The sequence below is a fragment of the Gopherus flavomarginatus genome, assembly GCF_025201925.1.
Source record: "Gopherus flavomarginatus isolate rGopFla2 chromosome 13 unlocalized genomic scaffold, rGopFla2.mat.asm SUPER_13_unloc_1, whole genome shotgun sequence".
Taxonomy (NCBI): domain Eukaryota; kingdom Metazoa; phylum Chordata; order Testudines; family Testudinidae; genus Gopherus; species Gopherus flavomarginatus.
This window is the reverse complement of record NW_026114609.1, coordinates 2,204,495-2,229,378: the sequence shown is the minus strand read 5'-3', so window position 1 is coordinate 2,229,378 and position 24,884 is coordinate 2,204,495. Positions and strand designations below refer to the sequence as shown.

The 24,884-nt window shown below is 49.5% G+C and overlaps 1 long non-coding RNA gene and 1 other non-coding gene across 2 annotated transcripts in view; one reads left to right on the top strand and one right to left on the bottom strand.

The window, feature by feature from the left end:
- Window positions 1-19,379, top strand: part of LOC127040994 (uncharacterized) — a 213,170-nt gene extending 193,791 nt beyond the window's left edge. Inside the window, exon 4 of the long non-coding RNA XR_007771568.1 lies at window positions 19,190-19,379. This is a non-coding gene — a long non-coding RNA (uncharacterized LOC127040994). The remainder of the gene's footprint in view (window positions 1-19,189) is intronic.
- A 3,929-nt stretch (window positions 19,380-23,308) lies between these two features.
- Window positions 23,309-23,390, bottom strand: TRNAS-AGA (transfer RNA serine (anticodon AGA)). Its single transcript has one exon. It is a non-coding gene; the product is annotated as a tRNA-Ser (tRNA).
- Between the last annotated feature and the right edge of the window lie 1,494 nt (window positions 23,391-24,884).

The following is a 24,884-nucleotide window of genomic DNA, read 5'->3' as shown; positions in this document are numbered from 1 at the left end:
CTCCGTTGTTGTTTTATTATTTTATTAATGAAGCTTCAAAATTCAGTTATATGGTGTGTTTTCTTTATCTTCCCCCAATGATCCTGTAGTGTCAGCCTGATCACCTGACACGAGGGATAGATTGGTAACAGAAATTTGTCACAGTTTGGTGAGCAATTAAGAAGGGGGGAGCCCTGCAGAACTAACACCATCTATTTGTTTTACCCTTGTTATTTTATGTTTGCTTTGCTTGGTACTGTTGGTGTTATATGTTGAGAACTGCATGATTAAAAGTGAGCCCTAATGGGATAAGGAAACGCTATCTGGTTCTGGTTCTGTTCTGTTTAACCGGTTACTGTTGTTTTTCTGCTCTGTTCATTTGGGTGTTAGGAGTGTGGGCGGAACTGAACCTCTCATTCGTAATTCCTTGGAGTGGAAGCCATGCGTGCGAGGAAGCTCTGAGGTCGAATTGAGATCCTTCTGTCCCGTCCCCTGTAGCGGTCAATGTATAGAAGTGGGAAAGCCTGGCTTAGACTGTAATTCCCTCTGCTCTCTGTGTAATTCTCTTTTCTGTTTAAGTGTCAGCAGACAGATGGATGGGTCTCTGGGTAAAACCTCTAAAGGGGTTTGGATTATATGTTAAGTAAATGGCCTTTGCCCAATGGGCCATGTGTTTTCGTCCAGGTGACAAGCCTCACGAGGGAGGACTCGGGTAGTCTTGTGAGTAAGAATGTTTAAGGGAAGAGACCAGGAGGGGTGGGGGTTAGTTGAGAAGCCCACCCTCCTAGCTAAACTGGTAGTGGAACAAATTGGTGGCCATGGAAGGAACGGTTCAGCAAGAAAAGCAGGATCGGGCCCAGGTGGGCAGGCAATAGACAGAGAGATTGGAAAACAGATTTGAAAACTTTGAGGGTGTAGTGGAAGGAAGGAGTCAGTAAGTGTAAGCATGGGGATTTCAAATACCCAGGACTTACTTGGAACGGTGAGTTAAGTTGATAAAAGTGGCTGTTGGGAGACAAGCAAGTGATTTAAGGGAGAGTGAGAAGTGAACTCTGTAGTTGCTGGAGGGAACAGCAGTTGAACTTTGTAAAAATGCTAAATAAAAAAATTCTTGGTGTCTGTGAAATGTTTGTAAATAAATTCAGGCAAAGAAATTATTGGATTGCAATCATTTGGTTTGGCTATGAACAATTTAGTTAAATTAGCTGAAGAATGTATACAGTGTTATGTAATTGAAAACCTGGGCTGCCTATGAAACAAATACAAGAAAATATGGAGTAATTCCTCTGTTTTGCCTGAAGTCAACAAGGATATTTGTATATTTTAAGCGATGATTGTCTGCCCAGAAGGGGTGGGTAGACCTCTGTTTTTTTTTGTCTTTTAGATAACCAGAGAAAACTGATGCCAGCTGAACAGCATTCAACGTACCATGCATTTACTGGCACAATAGGAATTATGTTTTGTGTTCTATGTTTGTCTTGTGGTGTTTGTCTTGTGGCTGGAATTGTTGTGTTTAATATTTTTTATAAAATAGTCTAGTTTAAAATCAAGAAAGAAGGTTAAATTAAAATGCAGATACTTGTTTTGTTCAACTTAGAATACAAAGTGTTTGGATAAATCAGGAGAATGTGATATACTAAAGTCTAATGCATTTCCTTAAGTAAGAAAAAGAAACTTCATTGGCCAAATTGTTAATTGCGAAAATTGTTGTTAAAATTTGCATACCAACAGTCTTTGGAAGCAAAGATATGAAAAGTTAACCCACTCCCCATATTGTACATGGGATCCTTCTGGCTACCTCAGATTTCTAGCCAGGGGGTTGGGGATGGTGGAAAGCTATTGGACTAAAGGTTGAATTGAATGAACTCCTCAAAGTGGGTGTGCTTGTTCTAGCTTGTTCTCCAAAGTTCTGTAATAAGGTTATTTTAGTAAAAGGGTGTGTGTGGCATATATTGAATAATAAGACTAATGTACTGTATAATGACAATGTTTGTGTGTTCATTGTTGGGAAAAAGGTGTATAAGTGAAAAGTGGAAGTTTCCTTTGCAGGTTAAAAGAAGCCAAGAAGGGAAAAAGGACAAAGAACAGAATAAGTTAAATGGAAAAAAAAATTAGCTAGCAAGCTCAGGCTATTAATAAGACACTGACTCCATTCAAGGACACTGCTCACAGTTAAGACTTGGCTAACAACCAGAAAAAGAAGGGCTTGAATATGCCCACACAGCTATGAGATCTGAAAAACACTGCCAGGCACTAATGAAATGCGTTAGGTTTCTTTTCTCACAGTAAAGAAGTGCTACCCAAAGACCCTAGCAGCCCTGCTACTCCTTGGAACAAGGAAACTGGATTGATGTAAAGGTCCACCAACGAAAGACTGCTCTGGCTCCACGCTGGAAAGGCCCTTACTAAGTCCTGCTAACTACCAACACCGCTGTGAAGTGCCAAAAACTGACTGCCTGTACCCAGGATTCTCACTGCAAAAAGACCCATCCACATTGGGAGCATTCTCCTACTGATGATTAGCCTATTTCTCCTTCTAGCTCCATTGTGCCTTTTGGATAGCAGGGAAAAAGTACAAGGTGAAGTGCTAGTAACATCTCCCTTGTCCACTGACAGATCTACTGTGACTTTGAATTTTTCTAGAAAAAGGAAAATCATTACAGGGTGATGTGCTGGTAACCTCTCCCCTGTAGGATGCTGAACCACGACTGTTTCGGGGAAGAAGAAGGAACATTCAGAAATTGCCAAAGTCCAGGAATTCCTGACTAGAAAGGACATTAAGAACTGACCCTGGTGAAGAAACAAAGAATTATACACTGGCGGGAGGACATTTGTGGGACCCATGCTTGGGAATGTGGTATTGATTGGAGCTTGGGGTTTATTCTACAAGCTGCTCCCTGTGTCCTGGAGAGTGACTAATAATGTAACCCCTCCTCCTATGCTATTAATGTCGATGCCTTTTGAAAGTATCTGAGAACAGTTAAATAACAGGTGTATTATCGTACTACACCAAGGAAAGATGGTCTTGAATATCACGGAGGCTGGGAAGGCATTGCAGTGGGATCTAGTATGTTTAGGAATTTGGGATTTCCTGAATGACCAGTTGATGGCCATTCGGAGTGATCTTGAGAACCAGACTTGGCCCACTGCCCTTACAGACGCATCAGAAATACCATCTGATCTGTGATCATGGAGACATACGTGGACATTTCCTGGGTGGAAGTGTGGCTTCCCAGGGCGGAGTGTGCGCCCTTATAGGGGATGAATGCTGTACTTATGTTCCAGAAAATGCACAGGATATTAACAAGCACATCCTGTCAGTCAAACAGGCTTTTGAACAGTGGAAGGCCTAAAAAGGGGAACCCACTATTTCTGATTCCCTCTGGGACTGGTTACCCAACCTGGGGGGACTAGGGGAAGGCATTGTTCTCCTCCTGCTCACTGGTGTGGTCTTGTGTATCGTTACTCTCCTCTTGCTTGCTTGTTGTAAAGCACTCCAGCTCCCTAGAGCTTAATCGCTTTTTGTCCTCAAAGTATGAGAAAACTCAGCCAAAAGTTTGAGTATTCTCAAAGGAGGGAGTTGTTGGTGTCACTAGACATAAATCTAGGCCTCAGGGAACTATAGCTCCTCCATGTTGAACTCTACTTGATCTAGAAAGCTAGCAGCTGTGAAATTAAATATGTAACAGTAAATTATCAGTTGCAGCACAGCTAAAACCGGTCTAAAGCAGTGGTGATAAGGCCTGTGCACCTTTAGCAGAAGGACAAGATAACTCTCAGAAGGAAAAGTTACTAACGAGCTGCCGCGGCCAAGATTACTTAATGTACCTGCGCTTACGTAACTGCTACAGGGGGAGGAAGGAGGAGGAGGAGGGAGGGGAAGAAAGAGAAAAAAAACTTATAAAAAGGGAAAAGCCGCTTGTATAGGTGTGCATGATTTGAGATGTTCGTCTCCTTGCACCGCTTTGAGATCTCAAATAAACTTTGCTTACTTCTCCACCCTGGTGTGTGTTCATTAGAGCTTCACACTCTGGGCAACAAACCACTGTTGCTTACCTCGGGCACCCTCTGCGCCTGCAACAAGCCTGTGATGGTTGAGGATGATTCAGTTGTCTCAGAGTTGGTTGTAAATACAGCTAAAGCCCAGGAAGTGAATGGTCCTAAGTTTGTGTCTCCTGAGGAAAATGGCACTTTAACTAGGGTGCATCCAGTTAGTGTTTTAGCAAAATCCCAGAGACCAGACAATTCTGGTGCTTGTAGTTTGCCAGTTGCTAATGTGTGGTTGGAAAAGGGTGTAGCAGCTCTGTCTAATCAGGGTGATACCCTAGCCAGGGCACAAGGAGAGGAAAAAGGTGATTTAATTGTGTTACCTACTGACAGTTTGACAACTTGTAGCAAGAAGGAAAAGATTCCTGAACCTGTTCATGGCCAAGAGAAGGAAAAGGCTTCTAGCCTGTTAGCTGGAAAGTCTATAGGTTTGCCTGGAAGGGGATTGTGTAGGAATCTGCCTGATGGGCCAGAGGTGATTCTGGATGTAAGTGAGACCCAGAAAGAGTCTGTGGGGGCTCAGGAAAGTGTTCCTTTAGAACAAGCCCTAGGTGAAGAAGGTAAGAGCAGAATATCTGTAAGGAGTGAATTGTTGCTTAGAAAAGCTGCTAAGGAAAGAAATCCTCATGGTAATCTGTGCAAGCAGTTTGCTGCAACTGAATGGCATAAGAGTGATTTAATCAAGGAAGTTTCAGTTCCTAACAGCCAAAAATTTTCTGTTGTGAATGGATCCACTGACTTTCCTTTTGAAAAATCCAGTGCGGGAAGCTTTAAAAAGGTCTCAGATGGAGTAGAAGCTGTTAAGAAAGTTAAGTAGCCCTATAACCGTGTGGCTGTATGTGACCAGCTTGTTGGGAAGACAATGGTGTTGGGACAGGAATGTCTCCATGCTGATTCTGTGAGTGAGCAGTCTGTGCTTCAGGGTCTGAGGAGAGATTTGGTTACTGGTGTTTCAAAGCAGAACAGTTTTATGGCCAAATGCTTGAGGATGCAGGGGAGAGCAAGCAGACTCTTACCCTCCAACTATTTGAATTTGTGTGATATCTCTGTAAAACAGAGTCCAGTCTTGGAATGGGTAGCAGCTGAAAATCTAAAAGCTAGTGTCTGTGTTGATGTAAATTGCCTGACTGGGAGGGAGAAGAAAGACTTGCTAATAGCTGTTAGCACAGAGAGCCCACCCCATCAGCCAGTGAATTCTATTAAGCAAGAGAAATTAGGGTGTGATCCTGCAGAAGGAGAAGGAAAAAGAAAACTGAATTTTGTAAAGGGAAGCTTCAGGTTAACCCTAAAATGTCAAAACCCCAGTGGTATTGAGCCAAAGGTATGGCATGACAAACATGATTATAGATGTCAAGTATCAGAGGGTAGCCGTGTTAGTCTACATCTGTAAAAGCAGCAAAGAGTCCTGTGGCACCTTATAGACTAACAGACGTTTTGGAGCATGAGCTTTCGTGGGTGAATACATCAAAGCTCATGATCCAAAACGTCTGTTAGTCTATAAGGTGCCACAGGACTCTTTGCTGCTTTTACATGATTATAGATGGACACTTGCAAAAATTGTTATTGCTAATAACAAATTTTTGTAACTAATGTGTTGCTATTACCAAGAACTGTAAGAATGTACAATGTGCCCAATCCTTTGGAAAGTCCCTTGAACTCGTTGAAAGCAGTACATGAGAACACGCTTTATGTTAAAAGGCCTTGTTATACTAATGTTTTACAGTTAATGCCTGTAAACTGTATTGAAACATTTCACAGGGGAAAAGACATTCCAGACCTGATGTGCACTAGGAAAGGGGAAACTGAGGCACACTACCATATTGATTGCATGGCTAAATGCCAGGATTCCTCTGCTGTGAACAACATTAATATCTATGTTGATTTGATGTAAATTGGGTTCTAAACATTTGCCAGAGCTTGTATAGATAAAATAGCTAGTTTCTTTAGCTCTTGGCAGGATCATATAAGACATACAGGAATCCTGCTGCGAGAGCAGATCCAATCCACTGTTGTTCAAACTAAGTTTTACCTTGAGTTTGTAAAAAAAAATTCAATCATGTTATTGAACATGACTTAGATAAACCATTTCTGTTATACACTGATATGGCTTCTAATCCAACACTAGCTGTAGTGAGACAGACCCAAGGACGGGGAGCTTTTGGGATGCAGTCAGTGATGTCTGTGTCATCCCTTCCTGCATCAATTTTGTGTTGGTGGTGTGATGTTATGGATATAAACTGGGACCATATAGAACATGGTTTGCAACCAAGGTCCTGTAGTGGCACCAAATCCTATGTAAAGGGGGTCATATAAAGTGTCTAAGACCAGGTTATGGGTTACTGGTTATGATTATGCTGTCTTTATGTCTGTATCATTATGTAGATAAAGTTACAAGTATTGGCTGTATACTGTCTGTATTTCAAATTGGTGCTGCAGTTCTGAGAAACACCCCAGACAAGTTGGTGTTAGCTCTGCTTAGCCAGCTTGATGGCCCATTAAGGACCATCAGCTACACAACTGATCCGTTGAGAGGAGGCAGATACGCCTTGTAACTCAGCAGGATGTGCAGGGACTTGCCCATATGACTCCAAACTCCATTTTGCTGTAATTTTCCACAGTAAGAACAAAGAAGTGTTCTTACACCTGGAAGTGCCTATATAAGGCTGATGCCTCATCTCGATCTTGTCTTCAATCCTGCTTCCTACCTCTGGAGGGAGCTTGCTACAAGCTGAAGCTCTACACAAGGGACTGATGACCCATCCCAGCGGGGGATGTTCTCCAGAGACTTGGAGTAAACTGCAGGTTCAAATCATCACTGCTACAAGCCTGAACTAAGAACTTTGCTATCACTGTATGTAATTGATTCCATTTAACCAATTCTAGCTCTCAGCTCTATCTTTTCCCTTTTATGAATAAACCTTTAGATTTTAGATTCTAAAGGATTGGCAACAGCTTGATTTGTGGGTAAGATCTGATGTATATATTGACCTGGGTCTGGGGCTTGGTCCTTTGGGATCGAGAGAACCTTTTTCTTTTACTCGGGTGTTGGTTTTAATAACCATTCATCACCAGGACGGGTGGCACTGGTGGTGATACTGGGAGACTGGAGTATCTAAGGAAATTGCTTGTGTGACTTGTGGTTAGTCAGTGGGGTGAAACGGAAGTCCTTTTTGTCTGGCTGGTTTGATTTGCATTAGAGGTGGAAAAACCCCAGCCTTGGCTGTGACTGCCCTGTTTGAGCAATTGGTCCTGAAATGGCACTCTCAGTTGGGTCCCGCCAGAACCGCATTGTCACACGGCCGTTCCTCAGTTCCCTCGCAGAGCTGGGGAGGGAAGGAAGCGCCACGCCCCCGCTGGAACGGCTGCTCTCCAGTCCCCTCGCAGAGCTGGGGAAGGAAAGCAGCGCCTCGCCTCTGCAGGAACGGCCGCTCCCCAGTTTCCTGGCAGATCTGGGGAGGGAACCCAGCGCCGCGCCCCCGCTGGAAACGGCTGCTCCCCAGTCCCCTCGCAGAGCCGGGGAGGGAAGGAAGCGCCACGCCCCCGCTGGAACGGCCGCTCTCCAGTCCCCTGGCAGAGATGGGTAGGGAACACAGCACCAGCCCTTGCAGAAATGGACGCTCTCCAGTCCCCTCGCAGAGCTGGGGAAGGAAGGCAGCGCCTCGCCCTTGCAGGAACGGCCGCTCCCCATGCCCCTAGCAGAGCTGGGAGAGGGCCCAGCACCCCGCCCCCTGCAACGGCTGCTTCCCAGTCCCCTTGGAGAGCTGGGAAAGGAACCCAGTGCCCCGCCCCCGGAGGAATGGCCGCTTTCCACTCCCTAGCAGAGCTGGGGAGAGAAAGCAGCGCCCCGCCCACATAGGAACGGCCGCTCCTCAGGCCCCTCGCAGAGCTGGGGAGGGAAGACAGCGCACAGCTCCTGCAGGAATGGCTGCTCCCCACTCCCCTAGCAGAGCTGGAGAGGGATGGCAGCGCCCCGCCCCTGCAGGAACGGCTGCTCCCCATTCACCGCATATATCTGGGGAGGTACGGCAGCGCCGCACCCCCGCAGAAACAGCCACTCCCCAGTCCCCTCACAGAGCTAGGGAGGGAACCCAGCACCCTGCCCCCACTGGAATGGCCCCTCCCCAGTCCCCTCGCAGACCTGGGGATTGAACCCAGAGCCCCCCCCCCAAGAACGGCCGCTCCCCAGGCCCCTCCCAGAGCTGGGGAGGGAACCCAGCCCCCTGCCCCCGCTGCAACTGCATCTCTTTAGGCCCTACCCAGAGCTGGGGAGGGAATCCAGCGCCCTGCCCCCACTCGATCCCCCACTCCCCACTCCTCTCCCAGAGCTGGGGAGGGAACGCAGCCCCTCGCCCCTGCTGCAACTGTGTCTCTTCAGGCCCCACCCAGAGCTGGGGAGGGAAGCCAGCGCCCTGCCCCCGCTCTTACCAATTCTCTCCAGGCCCCTCCCAACCATTGGGGTGATCTGCAGAGGGATCCCTCCTTGGAGAAGCTGAGGGAACTTGCTGGCCACAGCTCTGCAAACCCCCTTGGGGAAGGCTGCAGGGACAGAGTCCTGTGGGATAAGGGTTCCTGTACCGGGAATGGGCTCCCCAACGGGAAGTAGAACTAGGGGGAATCGAGAGGAAGCTGGTGATGCCCCAGGAATCCACAGGGTTCTTCCCTTTCGAGCTGCTGGATGGGAGGAGAGTGAGGGGACCCCTGAACCTGGAAGGGGAGGATTGGGAGGAGAAGGGGGAAGACCCCCTGGGGGATCTCTTCCCTGAGGTGGGACCCAATCTCCCCGTCAGGTGTTCCCTGTTCAGAGTCACTGGGAGAGCAGCCCAGAACCTGGAGAGAGAGGTCAAGGACCTGCTGGCTTTAGATGGCATCCAACCATTCAACAGCCCATTGGCCTCACCCATGAGGCTGATAACCAAGGAAGACAGCATGATCTGGTTTAGTGGGGACTATCGAAAGCTTAAAGCCATCACAGTGTCCAATGCCTACCACATCCCTACGCCTGAGGAGGTTCTAGAGAAGCTGAGGGGGATGGAGAACATGGCCCTGGCATACTATGACATGTGTGTCTTTAGCCAGACCTAGGAGGAACAGGTATCCCAGGTGAAGAGGGGGCTGGGCTGCCTCAAGGAGGCAGGACTGACGGTAAAAGCTGGAAAGTGTAAGGTGGGGACGGCAGAGGTGTTGAATCTGGGCCAATAGGTGGGGAGCGGCTGCCCAAACCCAAAGCTGGCCAAAAGCCAAGATGGGGGGCTCTTGACCAAGAAAGCCCGAATCGCAGCCCAGAGTGCTGGGAAAAGACCCAATCCCAGTTTGAACCCCAGAGGTATTGGGGTGGCAAAAGGGTTCGGGCTGCATAATCCTTCCCACATGCGGCTTGTCAGGGCCATCAAGCACACCCGACCTAAGACCCCCCCTGCTGATCACCACTCCTTGCAGAGACCCTCCAGCCAGCACCTCTCAGACCCCCCCCGCTCATTCCTTCCCCCTGCAGAGACCCCTCAGCCAGCCCCTCTCAGAGCCCCCGCTCAGCCCCCCCTGCAGGGACCCCCCAGCCAGCGCCTCTCAGACCCCCCTGCTCATCCCCTCCCCCCTCAGAAACCTCACAGACAGCGCCTCTCAGACCCCTGCCCCCCTGCACCTTCCCGCAAACTCTTGTGTTCCGCACCCTCCCCCGCATATCCCGCCCTTCCCTGGTCCACCTCGCCCCCCCCACCCCATCTGTGTCCAAGTGCCCCCCGCCCCACTTCCCGCCCCCCGGCCCTGTGACCTGCCCCCTGCCTGGGTCTGACCTGACCCCTTGCCCCATGACTTGTCCCAACCTAGGGTCAAACCAGCCCCCGACCCACATCCCGCCCCTTCAGGTCCAACCACCCCGCATCCCACAACCCCAGATCCGACCGGCCCCTGCGTCCCGCCCCCCCTCGCATCTGATCGTCCCCCGTCCCCCTTGTCCTGATCCACACTCCCTTCACCTACCCTCTGTCACGAACTCACAGATCGTGCCCACCCGCGGTCCCATGTGGTCCGTGCGGGGTGCCCCTTTCAGTGCGACAGCCCTTCTCGGGGGTCCACTCTCACTCTGGGTCAGGCCATTCCACCTTCTGGAGCCACACCTCTCTGAGCCTTAGCACGTCCGTCTCTGCTGTGGGCCCCCTCAGGGAGTCCACACACTCTGGACCCCCCGGGCTTCCTCACCCCCGAAGGGTTTGATGCCTCCTGTTCTCTAGCCCAGAGTGACTTTCAGCCAGCATAAAACAGGAGGGTTTATTGAGAGTTGAACCTAGCACAGGAAACTCTCAGGGCCTCAGGCCTGGCCTCCCTTAGCCCAGCACATCCCAGTCTCCCTGCAGCCAGGTGGTGTGACGAACTGGGACTGTTCTTACTGTGGTCTGTGAGTACTGTGTTGGTGCCTCAGTGTCCCCATGGTAGTTCTTAAGTATCTAGCAAAGCAAAGGACCCATTCACCGAAATGCCTGGCACTCTGTCTCCTAGCCACTGATGGCCTGGCCCCTCCTCTGCAAAGGTGCCAGCTGAAAGTGTTGGAGACAAAGGGATCAGGTGACCTTCTGGCCGGGAAAGCAACTGAGAGAGGAGGAGGGGCTGGAGGGGGTTTGGCAGTCTGGAGCTGGCTGGGGGAGGAAGGGAAGGACAGACAGAGCTTGACCCTCCCACCTCGAATGGGGCTGTGGTGCTCCTGGGGCACCAAGATGGACCTAACTGGGGGGATCCTGTTGTCTGGGTCTGCAAGACCTGTCTTGGACTGTGTTCCTGGCGTCTAAATAAACCTTCTGCTTTACTGGCTGGCTGAGAGTCCTGGTGAATCGCAGGAAAAGGGGTGCAGGGTCTCGACTCCCCCACACTCCGTGACAACTGGTGGCAGAGGCAGGATTTACTGCACCCTGTGGACGGTGCTTCCTGCAGTAAGTGACAGGGGAGCAGTAAAACAAAGGGGGACTGACAGGGACCAGGTGGGCTGAAGAGTCAGAGAGAGACGGGGTCAGGGGGTGATTAACCACTGGGAGTGTGTGATCAGAGAGAAGGACTTTGCAGTAACAGTGTCCCCTGGGGGGATTGCAGGAGCGGTCCCAGGGGCAGAGAAGTTTGCAGCTAGACCCTGGCAGAGAGGGGGTGACCGGAAAAAGGGCTGGTGCACGAGGGGTCTCCCTGGAACCGGTGGAAGCTGACAGCACAGGCCGGCAAGTGGCCAGCAGGAAGATGTATGCTAAGCGCCTTAAGAAAGACCCGGTGGAGCTGTGCAAGCAGAGGGGGCTGTTCATTGGGAGGTCCACCAAAGAACAGCTAATTGCCCAGCTGGAGGAGAAGGATCGCTCGGGTGAACGGAGCTCAGTCCATGAGGGAAGCTGCCCAGCGGATGCAGCGTGGGCCCCGGGGCCTGACATGGCTGGGAGGGGCCAGACTGCTGCCGAGGACACTTCAAGACCCTACCCACCTATACCTAGGAAAGAGGTTGGGGAAGCCCAGTGAATACCGAGGGCACCCTGACCCCGGTGGCCAGCAGGGGATCGTCCCGGCGGAGCTCCCCGTCCCTGGAATGGATGTGGATGGAACATGACAGGGAGCTGAGATGAGAAGAGCTCGAGTTAAGGAGGCAAGAACTGAAGGAGTGGGAGAATCAGCGTAAACATGAGGAGAACCAGCGCCAGCATGAGCGGGAGGAGAAGGAGATCCAGGGTAAGCATGAGCTGGATCTGGCCTGGCTGAGGAGCAGTGGGGCCCCGGCTGCGGCGAGTGAGTGGGGACCCAAGCCTACAAAGAGCTTTGATAAGTGTTTCCTGGCCCGGCGTAAGGAGGAGGAGGACATAGACACCTTCCTGACAGCCTTTGAGAATGCCTGTGAGCTGCACAGGGTTGACCCTGCAGACAAGATCTCATTTCTCACCCACTTACTGGACTTCACAGCTGTGGAGGTGTACAGCCAAATGAAAGGGGCGGAGGCAGAGGACTACGAGCTGTTCAAACAGGCCCTGCTCCACGAGTTTGGGCTGACTCCTGAGATGTACCGGAAAATGTTCCAGAGTCAGCGTAAAACCTGTGAGGTCAGATACCTACAACTGGTCAACCGGGCGCAGGGGTATGCCCTCAAGTGGACAGCTGGGGCCCAAACTAAAGAGGACCTGCTTGACCTATTCATACTGGAGCACCTGTACGAGCAGTGCCCGTCCGACCTGAGGCTGTGGTTGATGGACCAGAAGCCGGAGAACCCGCAGCATGCAGGCCAGCTGGCCGACCAATTTGTGGACAGTCGGGCAGGGGATAACAGGGAGGACTCTTGAAGGAGCAGGCCTACCTCAACGCAGAGAGACAGTCACTATGGGACCTCCTAGCAGGGGCCTATGGAGAACCCCCACCAAAAGGGAACATCCAGCCTCAGGTCCATCCGTCCCACTCGAGGGGTCCTACGAGACATGAGCTGCTATCACTGTGGCCAACGAGGCCACATACGGGCCCAGTGCCCCAATCCCAGGGACAGACCGAGCAGACCAAAGCTGCAGAGGGTTGACTGGGTAAACACCCAGTCGGATGAGGGGCAACATTCCCAGGAAAGGGGGGCTGGCAAAGTACCACCGGTGAAAGAGGGAGGAGGTCCCCAGGTCAGCTCCTCTGGGGGTTGGATGCTCCAGGCTCAGAGTTTTTGGTTTACAGGGTGGGAGCGGGGCTGGCCCTCCGGAGAGAGTGCCTTGTTTCCCTGGAGGTAGATGGGAGGAAGGTCACTGGGACATGGGCGCAGACGTGATGCTGGCCCGGCCCGAGGTGGTGGCCTCAGATTGGATGGTACCCGACACCTACCTGACCCTGATGGGTGTGGGCAGGACCCCATTCGAGGTACCCGTGGCAAGGGTACGCCTGAAGTGGGGGGCCAAGGAGGGCCCCAAGGATGTGGGGGTACACCCACATTTGCCCACGGAGGTGTTAATGGGAGGGACCTGGAGGTCTGGTCAAGCAACGCCCGGGGTGTCCTGGTTGTGACCCATAGTGAGAGTCAGCACAGGGCACTGTGCCCTGACAATGCAGAAGGTACTGTGCTCGAGGCACAGGGCCCTAACCTGGTGGGGATGAACGCCCAGGGACACAGGTCAGAGAGGCTGCGGCCTCAGACCCAGCCGACGAGACAGAGCAGGTCCCCATCCCTGTCCCAGCTGCAGAGTTCCAGGCCGAGTTGCAGAAAGATCCCTCCTTGCGGAGACCAAGGGACCTGGCTGACCTCAGTGCGGTACAGTCCATGAGGAGAGGTTGCAAGGAGAGGTTCCTGTGGGAGAGGTGGCTTCCGACTCCAGCTCTGTGGGAGGTCTGGGGAGTGGCGGTTCGAGTGGGGTCGGGGGGCTGGCTTCCCTCCCCAGCTCTGGGAGGGGAGCGGAAATTGGCCGTTCCAGCGGGGGAGGGGTGCTGTATTCCCTCCCTAACTCTTGGGGGGAGTGGGAAGTTGCTGTTTGAGTGTTGGCGGGGTGCTGGCTTCCCTCCCCAGCTCTGGGAGAGGCCTGGGCAGTGGCGGTTCGAGCGGGAGCGAGGCGCTGTCTTCAGTCCTCAGCTCTGTGAGGAGCCTGGGGAGTGGCTTTTGGAGTGGGGGCGAGCACTGGCTTCCCTCCCCAGCTCTGGGAGAGGCGTGGGGTGTGGCCGCTTGAGTGGGGGCGGGGCACTGGCTCCCCTCCCCAGCTCTGGAATGGGAGCGGGAAATGGCGGTTCGAGCTTGGGCGGGGCACTGGCTTCCCTCCCAAGCTCTGGGAGTGGCGTAGGGTGTGACCGCTCGAGCGGTTGCAGGGCGTTGCCTTCCCTCCCCAGCTCTGGGAGGGGAGCAAGGAGTGGATTTCAAGTTGGGGCGGGGCGCTGGCTTCCCTCCCCAGCTCTGCCAGGGGATTGGCAGTGGCAGTTCCTGCGGGGGGAGGGCGCTGAACTGCATCCCTGACTCTGCGACGGGAATGGGGAGCGACCAGGCACTGCCTTCCCTCCCCGGCTATGCGAGGAAACTGCGGAGCGGCCATTACAGCGAGGGTGGGACACTGCCTTTACACCCTGGCTCTACGAGGGGACTGGGGAGTGACTGATGCCGCGGGGCAGAGCTCTGGGTTCCCCTCCCAGCTCTGCCAGGGGACTGGGGAGCAGCCGTTTCAGCAGGGGGGGGGAGCTGCATTCCCTCCCCATCTCTGCCAGGGGACAAGGGAGCTGCCGTTCCCACAGGGGTGGCGCACTACTTCCCCTCCCTAGGTCGCCGAGGGGACTGGGGAGCGGTTGTTCCTGTGGGGTTGGGGTACTGTGTTCCCCTCCCTAGCTCTGCGAGGGCTCTGGGGAGCTGCTGTTCCAGCATGGGCGGGGCGCTGGGTTCCCTCCCCAGCTCTGCAAGTGGACTTGGCAGCGGCCGTTCCTGCGGGGGTGGGGCACTACCTTCCCTCCCCAGCTTTGCCAGGGGACTGGGGAGCGGCCATTCCAGTGGTGGTGGGGCGTTGGGTTCCCTCCCCGGCTCTGCGAGGGGACTGAGGTCGGCAGTTCCTTTGGGGCGGGGCACTGCGTTTCCTCCCCAGCTCTGCTAGGGGACTGGGGAACAGCCGTTCCAGTGGGGGCAGGGCACTGCCTTCCCCCTCCGGCTCTGTGAGGCGACCGGGGAGCGGCTGTTTGACGGTGCTGCCTGTGGGAGCCAGGTGAGGTCTCTCAATCAGGGTGAACTGCTTACAAAACAGGGCAGACAAATCCCAAACGCTGGTTGTTATTCCAATACTTAGATTTACCAACCAGCACAAAACAGCTTCTGTTGTACCTCACTGGTTACTTAAAAGTTTAAACCACGCAGTTCCCTTAAAGTGCCCAGCCTCAGGCCTCCATGCAGACACACCTGTCAGATATGATGATGATTCCTGAAAATCTGACTTCATCATATAAAAGAAAAGGTTCTTCCAATCCAAAGGATCAGCCACATACCCAGGTTCAATTATAACTTAGATTTTACTCAAAATACACGCCACAGCCAATTCTCATTAACTAAGCTAAAATTTATTAAAAAATAAAAGATGTTGTTTAAAAGATCAATATACATACAGACTTGAATTTAATTCTTGAGTTTCAGATGCATAGCAGAGGTGAGCTTGTAGTTGCCAAGAGTCCTTTTAGAAATTGTCTATAGGTTACAGTCCAATTTCCATATTCAAGGTCGCTCCCCCTTTTGAAACCCAAAGCAGATCTGAGATGAAGAAGGATCGTGTCCCAGGCTTCTTATACATTTCCAGCAGCCTTTCGACCTGAGAAAACAGTAGGCTAAACTCCTTCTCCCAAACATCCTGGCAATTAGCACAGAGTAATTTATCCATTAAACAGTTCAGATACAGGTTACCACAACCTTCAAAGAGACACATAGACAATAATACTATTTCACTCGGTATCATCATAAATGCTAATATTCCTTTTTTTAATCTTTGAATTAAAACTACAGCAATAGACAAGACTCGTTTGCTTACATCACAAGACCTGAGCAAACATCTCCCCTTCTACCTCTGACAATGCAGACTTGCATTTCAAAGCTCTGTTCATTTACAGATCTTCCTAACCAGTCCGTAATGTTCACCCGTGGGTCAGGTCAGTCAGTGAGGTGAGGTAATTAACTCTTTCTGGCCCTGTCACCTTTCACTGAGATTTTATAGTACACTCATAATGTCACAGCCCTGCCCCCGCTGGAGTCTCCACTCCCAGTCCCCTCCCAGAGCTGGGGAGGAAAGTCAGCACCCCACGCCCGCTGGAAAGGCCCTCCCGAGTCCCCTCCCAGAGCTGGGAAGAGAAGCCAGCGCCCCACCCCCGCTTGAACTGCCACTCCCAGTCCCCTCCCAGATCTGGGGATGGAAACCAGCGCCCTGCCCCCTCTCGAACCATCAATCCCCAGGCCGCTCCCCCACTAGAACTGTCACTCCCTGGGCCCCTCCTAGAGCTGGGGAGAGAAGCCAGCGCCCTGCCCCCGCTCGAACTGCAACTCCCAGGCCCCTCCCAGAGCTGGGGAGGGAACCCAGTGCCCACCCCAGCTCGAACCGCCACTCCCCACACCCCTGCCAACCATTGGAGTGATCTCTGGTTAGCAGGCATATAGGTTCTTTTATTGTTTAATATGTTCTCTCTGTAACGCCTTTACCTTGAGAATCACTGTTTGCTGGCCATGGGCTGTATCGTACCTTAACTAGGGGCAGTTCTGCTGCTCCTAGCCTCTGAGGAAGAAAGGCCAAGCAGGCCTGCTGAGGGAGAGGATCTGCCTTAGTGGGGAATTCACATTGTAGGCAGGGAGCAGTGCAGCCTGGAGATACTACAGCTAGGAGGCAGAGAGATGTGGGTTTCTATCCAAGAGAGGTGCCAGCTGGACAGTCTGAGAATGGGTGCCCTTGCTGGACCACAGAGGGGGAATACAGGTGCAATGGCCCTGAATAAGGACAGAGAGAGCACAAGGAAACAATAAGACATCATCTGTCATCCTGATAGTGATCTCAGCACACAACCTGCCTAACCATTGGCATGTGTTTCTAGGCTTCATAGAACAAGGGAGTTGTACGGAGGGATGGGAAGGAGGATAACCAGGTAGGCCAGGGGATGTTTATGAGGAGTTCTTCCAAAGAGCAAGGGACAAAGCCCAGAACCACAGAACTGTCAGGGTGGAAGGGAACTCAAGAAGTAATCAGCTCCAGCCCTCGGCCTATGACAGTGTTGCTTCGGATTTGAGAGGTGCGTGTACCCTAGAACAAGAGCAACCCAACTGCAGACATATTATGTACATTCAGCCACCCTGAAGTAATGAAATAGACCACTACACAGTTAAGGGTTATTTTCGAGACAGGAGAAAGGTCATATCTAGCTACCTCATAGCTCATTCAGCCCCTGCTTCTGCTTAGTATTTAAAAACTCCATATTGTCCCTATCACTGCTGGCCTAGATTTTTCCTCCTGTCCCTTTTTTACCAGGTCAGATGAGGTGGCTGAGAGGTTAAAGTGATGGACTGCTAATCCACTGTGCTCTGCACATATAGGTTCAAACCCCATTCTCATGGATGCTTTTAGTCTTCACCCCTCCTTTATAGACAACCATCTCCCCTTTGGTACAATGACAGATCAAACAACAATGCTTCTTGCAAACAAAAACCTTTTCAGAAACTCAGACAACCCTCTCTCCTCCCCATCCCCGGCTTTAAATAAAATGTCTAAATCTCAGATTTCTAAAAAAAAATTTTCTAGTTCTGTATTTCTTAGTTTTTATCTCAAAAGGTAACATCCTCATAATCTCCCCCAAACACCCTGGGACCTCCTCAAATTATAAAAATACCTCATTTCTCAGCAAGGCCACGACAGTGACCCACAGCTAGAATGTCTAGGGCAAGCTGTCCTGAAGAAGGCAAGTCAAACATTTTCTCCCTGCTTCATTTGGCAAGGTCTGACTGGGAAAAGAAAATTCCCCAAACTGAAAATTTTCTGCTGAAAAACCAGTACTAGTCTGTTTGAGGACTTTGATTTGAATGTATTATTGTTATTCTCTTCTGATTTGTCTCATTTAAGCCTTTGTCCTCCAGATGTGTTTCCAGCTGTTGAGTTGTGGAGAAGAGAGGCCAATTCATAATGTCTCTACTTCTCTTTCATAGTTTCTTCCAACTTGCTAGGAAGTACCTTTGCTACAACATGAGTCAAGCACTGTCCATTGTCTCTGTGCTATCTCGGAGAAGTCTGCATTGTACACGATTCCTGGAATAGTCTTTGGGAGTGTGGATACCTTCAATGGGCCAGCAGCAAGTCTGGCTCCTCCATTTTTGCACCTGAAAGGCTGGTGGTGGGCATTTCCCAACCTCATAACAAATTTTTCTAATGCACACAGAACAAACTTCATAACTTCCCAAACCAATGTGAGCCCATAGAATGCAAGAAGACATTAATGTTCAATAGATGAACAGTTCAAGATTTTTAAAATGATCCCTCACCAGGCAGACTTTGTTCAAAACATATCATCACTATATGAGAGTGGTGAATATGGGGCTTCCAGGGTGCTGCTTTGAGCACAGGTTGCCACTCCTGGGCTTACATTGCAATGAGAACGTACCCTTAGAATCTATCTCTCCTGGGATAAAGATGGCAGCATGGCTGGCCTGGGTCATCTGACTTGGGCTCATTATGCTAAGACTGAGAGGCTAAAAACTGTGGTGCAGATATTTGTGTTCACACTGAAGCCTGGGTTCAGAAACCCTCACCCTTCGTGGGGTCTCAGAGGTTGGGCTCAAGTCCATATGTCTGCACTGTCATTTTATAGTCTTGCAGCCCCAGCCCCATGAGCCTGAGTCAGCTGACCCGGGTTTTGAGACAGGTGCCCTGGGTGTGTTAATCACAGTGTAGACATCATGTTAGGGTACGTCTCCAGTGCAATGAAACATCCAGGGCAGGCCTGGGTTGGAGTAATCGGGGTCATGTGGCTTGGGCTGTAAAGTTGCAGTGTGCGTGTCTCGGCTCAGGCTCAGTACCTGCTCTAGGAGCCCAGAAGATTGGGAGGGAGTTTAGCAAGTGGAAATGGTAAAACCGCAGTGAAGTCTTACCCTGGACTCATGGCAGTTCTCCATTGGTCTGTCTGCTTTTGGGGCAGGGATAATAACTGTCAGGGGTGCTTTGTTGAGTGGCTTTTGGGGCACCTGCTCTTGGCTGCTGTCAGAAGACAAGATTCAGAGCTAGATGGTCCTTTGGTCTAGCCCAATGTAGTTTTTCTTATGGTTTAAATTACACTCCAGGCACTGATAATAGAGTTACTGAAAGTTTAGGAGTTAGCAGCTGGTAGGTCGTGGATGACCCTCCGCCCCCGAGGCTGGGGCTGGGGCAGGGGCAGGTCTGGGCTCTCACACCAAATGCTCTTTGTGGCTGCCAGAATCTGTGGGCTGCTCATTTAGGTTACACTGAGTGTTAAGTCCTGCTTTGTGCACCGTGTATGAGAATGAAAATCCTAAACCGCCCTTTGAAATAACAAATGCAGCAGGACGTTTTATTGTCACTGCCCCAAAGCAGACAGACCAATGGAGAAATACCATTGAGTCCAGGGTAATACTTCATTGCGGTTTTACCTTTTTTGCTTGCTAAACTCCCTTGCAACTTTGAGGGGGCCCAGAGCCCTGTATTGGAAGCACCTGACCTTTCTTTCTTCTCTTGCTCTTTGTCAGCAAGGGGAAGAAAAAGAAGCTCTCCTTCAAGCTGGAGTCAGAAGGGCGACGTCAGGATGACTTCCTGAGTGCCGGCTCCAGTCATTTGCTCTACCAGCTGACCTATCGAAGGGCTGCCACCTCTCTCTCCAGGTTCGCCCATTGGTGTGTTCAGAATGGAGAGGGGTAACTAGTGGTGTTCCCCAATGGTCAGTCCTAGGACCAATCTTATGCAATTTATTCATAAATGATCTGGAGAAAGGGGTAAACAGGGAGGTGGCAAAGTTTGCAGATGATACTAAACTGCTCAAGATAGTTAAGACCAAAGCAGATAGTGAAGAACTTCAGAGAGGTCTCACAAAACTGTGATTGGGCAACAAAATGGCAAATGAAATTTAATGTGGATAAATGTTAAGTAATGCACACTGGAAAAAATACCCTCAACTATACATACAGTATGATGGAGGCTAATTTAGCTACAAATAATCAGGAAAGAGATCTTGGAGTCAGCATGGATAGTTCTCTGAAGACTACCATGCAGAGTGCAGCAGCAGTCAAAAGAGCAAACAGGATGTTAGGAATCATTAAAAAAAGGAGACTAAGATAGAGAATATCTTACTGCCTTTATATAAATCCATGGTACACCCACATCTTGAATACTGTGTACAGATGTGGTCTCCTCTTCTCAAAAAAGATATACTGGCATTAGAAAAGGTTCAGAGAAGGGCAACTAAATGATTAGGGGTTTGGAATGGGTTCCATATGAGGAGAGATTAAAGAGACTAGAAATTTTCAGCTTGGAAAAGAGAAGACTAAGAGGGAATATGATAGAGGTATATAAAATCACGAGTGGTGTGGAGAAAGTGAATAAGGAAAAGTTATTTACTTGATCCCATAATATGAGACCTAAGGGACACCAAATTAAATTAATAGGTAGCAGGATTAAAACAAATAAAAGGAAGTTCTTCTTCACACAGTGCACAGTCAACTTGTGGAACTCCTTACCTGAGGAGGTTGTGAAGGCTGGGACTATAACAATGTTTAAAAGGGAACTGGATAAATTCATGGTAGCTAGGTCCATAAATGGCTATTAGCCAGGAAGGGTAAAAAATGGTGTCCCTAGCCTCTGTTCATCAGAGGATGGAGATGGATGGCAGGAGAGAGATCACTTGATCACTGCCTATTAGCTTCACTCCCTGTGGGGCACCCGGCATTGACCACTGTTGGTAAACAGATACTGGGCTAGATGGACCTTTGGTCTGACCCAGTATGGCCGTTCTTATGTTCTTATAGGGCACCTTCTACACAGCGATTGGGCAGTTGATGACTTTAAATCTAGCTAGCTCTGTTGGTAGAGCATGATGCTCTTAATCCCACCATCATAAATTCAAGCCCCATGGTGGGTGGTAGCAACAGCCCTTAGGTGTCACTCTTCTACTAATAGTCACAGATCAAAATGAAACAAACTCTCTATGCTCTTTGGCAGGTCATATTTCTTCTTCTCTCTGAGCTTCACTAGAACATGAAGAGAGAACAAACTGACATTTGCATCCTATGTTAAGAGAGTATTTTCTCCTCTTCCATTCTACCCCAGGCAAGAAGAGGGGATAATAACCAGTTAACGGATGATTGCAGAAGGAAAAGTTTGGTCTTTATAAATAGGACAATGATCATTTGGTCTCCATGTCCACTGATGGTAGGACAAGAAGTAATGGGCTTAATCTGCAGCCAGAGAGATTCACGTTAGATATTGGGAACAGCTTTCTAATTCTGAGGGTATTTAAGCTCTGGAATAGGCTCCCAAGGGTGTCTGTGGAGTCTCTATCCTAGGAGGCTTTTAAGAACAGGTTGAACAAACCTCTGTCAAGGATACTCTGCATATACTTGGTCCCATAGACAACCTGCTCTGGCTCTGGTTCCCTCCTTCTGCTCCCTGCCTGGACCGACTGCTGTGGGCACTTGATCCCACATGCCCCCAATGCATCGTCTCTGCTTGGCTCTGCTTCAGCAGTGAGGGCTGGATTTCCTGATCTCTCCAGGGCCCTTGCAGCCGTACAGCTCTATAATTCGATGCCATCGCAATACAATATAAACAACAACAAAAGTGGAAACCCCCTAATCTAACATCTAACAATTCAGCGTGAACTGACATTCCACAGCACAAAGTGACAACACGTAGGAGTGCAAAGCCCGACAATTCAGCACCATGCAAATGAACGCCCCACGGGGCAAAATGACACATTGCAAAAGAGTTCAGCTCAAACCAGTGCAACACAAGCCAGTGCAAAACCATACACACACGAAGCAATGCATCAGAGTGCAAAGTGACACTGTGCAAAACAGCTCTGTGTGGGACAACAACACAGCACAAACCCACACAACAGAATCATATAGAAAGGTAGGGCAGGGAGGGACTCTGAGAGTCAGGACCAAATCTCCCTAGGCTGTCCCTGGCAGGTGTTTGAAAAACAAAGAAACAAAGGGCACCACAAACTTATGTTTTTTGGATGAGCAAAGAAAAAGGAGTAGCATTGTCCCCCTCAGGTAGCCCCTGTTCAATTCCAGGTCAGAAAACAAAACTCTTCTGCAAGAATATCCAAAAAATATTGTGTTTCACTTTACTTCATAAGTACAGTTGTGTGGCAATTAAATGATGACTCTAAAGTTTCATAAAAGTGTGGGAAATATGGATGTATCTGAGGAAATGGCTTGGAATGAAGGAAGACAAAAACTGATGGGTCGAGAGAACAGGCCCTGTTTCCCCCTGGTTTGGAACTTCTCTCACAACTACTGGAAGAGAAAAGCTAAGCAAATGGTGTTCTATTGTTGCAAAGGAGATTAAAGTGAGGCCATTTTCTGCAGATAGAATTAAATGGTCATGTCAGGAGTGGGATTTGAAACCACATCTCCATGCAGAGACCAGAACACCCAATGGATTGGAAAAAAAGATACTTTTAGCTAGCACTTTAGACCAGTCCACCCTCCTGATACTACAAAGAATGTGACTTATCAACCCTAGTTTTCATTAATAGTTGATGAACTCTTTAGGGAGGTCAAGATGGCACATCTCTTTCAACTCCTAGAGACCTTCTACAGCACAGCTGATTTTTAGACACACTCACCCAGACCTAAAGTTACACGTTTCCTAGAGCTCCATGAGTTCTGCGGTGTTGGAATCTCCCAAAAAGATGGGTGCTGGCATTCTGAGAGAGTAATGGTGAACCTCAAAATCCTGCCCTGTGCGCCAGCCAGTTAAGCAACCAGCACGTACAACCTCTACTATGATAGCATCCTGTCTGGGAACAACTCACTTACCAACAGCTGGAGTGTGAAATACTCATTTCTTTGTTGTTCTGCCATTGTAGCCCCCGCTTTCCTATTGCTTGTCTGTATAATCTCTGTCTGGTTCTGTAACCGTTTCTGTCTGCTGTATAATTAATTTGTTTTGTGTAAACCAGTTAAGGTGGTGGGGTATAATTGGTTAGAGAATCATATTACAATATGTTAGGATTAGTCAGTAAAATGATTGGTTAAGATAGAGGTAAGCAGAACTCAAGTTTTACTATATAGTCTGCAGTCAATCAGGAAGTAAGGGGGAGAATGCGAATGGGAATTGGGGTAGGGGAATTGGAATTATGTTTTGCTAAGGGGGGGAATAGGGACAGAGAAGGGGAACGGGGTCACAGGCAAGGCTCTGTGGTGTCAGTGCTGGGAAGGGGGATACTGAGGAAGGAAACTGGAATCATTGCTTGCTGGAAGTTTACCCCAATAAACATTGAATTGTTTGCACCTTTGAGCTTCATGCATTGCTGCTCTCTGGTCACGTGAGAAGGACCAGGGAATGGGAAGGTGATGGGATAAACCCTCTAACAAGTACGTCTTTCAGGGTGTGAAACCCCCCAGAACCAGTATAATTAAGCTGACCTAAGCCATGGTTAGATAGTGCTAAATGAAAGGAAAGTTTGTTTTGCCAATGCAGCTATTACAGGGATGGAAAACCCTTCTGGCCCCTGTAGCAACTGTATACTCCACAATGCTACAGCAGTATTTTAAGAATACCCAGCCTCAGAGGGCGACAGGATCTGGTTCCATGGATGCTCAGGCACGAAGACAGCAGCAATGACAATATACTAATACTTCCGTAGTTGACAGGATTCGAACCTGCGTGGGGAGACCCCAATGGATTTCTAGTCCATTGCCTTAACCACTCAGCCACAACTACTTGATAGACAGGTGCTGCCCTACATGATGATTCTGTTCTCACAGAATTGTCACTTCAAATGGCTCAGACCAACTCCCCCAGCACACTCACGGCTGTGCATTAGTGTAAGTGTGTCCATGGTGAACAGCAAGAGTTCCTGCCCATTTCCCTTCCAGCTGGAGCATGATTAGTGTGTTTGTGGCTAACGACATTGCTATAGATTGTTGTTCATTCCCCACACTGACAATTCAGACAGTCCCTTTCCAATTCGAATCTCCACCATATCATTCCAATAGCCGGGGGGAGGATTTCTCTGGGGCACTGAAATGTTTCAGGGGATTGGTGTGTGAGCTCAGCCTTGCATTCCATCCCTGATGTTCATGGACTAACAACAGCAGCAGAAAGAAAGAGCCGAGCCAATATCTCCCTGGCAGGGATGCAGGTGGCCACGTCCCCTCTGTCTGACCATTGCCATTGCAGGACAGAAGGGTTCACTGGAATCGAATGCCCTGGCTCAGACAAGAGACACAGGGAGGTTTTACTGTTATTGGATCTGTGCAAAGGAAATTGTGCCTCTGTGTGAAATTGAGGAGGGATATGAAACGTCCACATGGTGGCCCAGTGTCTTAAGGAATGTGGGCGATGGACTCTGTCTGAGAAATTATTTAACAGGAATTTGTATCAATGTATTGCCCTGATTAAAAGCTATGGCTGTAAGGTGCCACTGTTAGTACTTGAACCTGCGTGGAGACACCCGAGTGGGTGTCAATTCCACTACCTTAACGAGGGGTAGTTGATTATTTTGTCAAGATCCAAATTTCTTGGTCAAGATCTAGTCAATGTCTAGATGACAGAGAAAATAATACACTGATGATAATAAGAAGAATTTAGAAATATTTACAGTTGCTATGGGCATAACTATGATGATTGTTTCATGTTTCACTCTTTATATCTGACACCACCATCACCTTTCCCTTTAGCCTTGTAGTTTGCCAAGGGTAAAACTAACATCTCTTCAGATACAAGGGAGTGTTTGTGTTCACATCTGCTAGCTACACAGAGGCTTGATGTAGCTGCTTTCAGTCCTCCGGCTCTGCTGGGATAAGAAACATTTCAGGGTGTCACTGAACTGAAGGAGGGAGATCATTTTTGACAGATTACGCCTCCTCTTAAAGGTGTTTCTCTGGCTGGCAGCCCTGGTTCCCAGGTGTCTCCTGAGGGAAGAAAGTTTCTGTGCAAAATACTAAAACTTTTAACAGAGAGGAGGGAAGGCGACGACCACATGGTGGGGCCAGATGTACCACAACGTGGTTCTTTTATGTGGGATGACTCTGAACATTGACTGATCTCCACTCCCTTGGATTTGAAGAGATGTTTTGTTGTGCACTTAGGAACCTATAAGGCTGAAGCAATTTTATGGGTGCTGACACTGTGATGGAAGGGTTTTTTAATGTTGTAGAAATTGTTAAAACACTTAGCTTAAACTGGAACTGCCTGTTATTAAAGGCTGGTTTC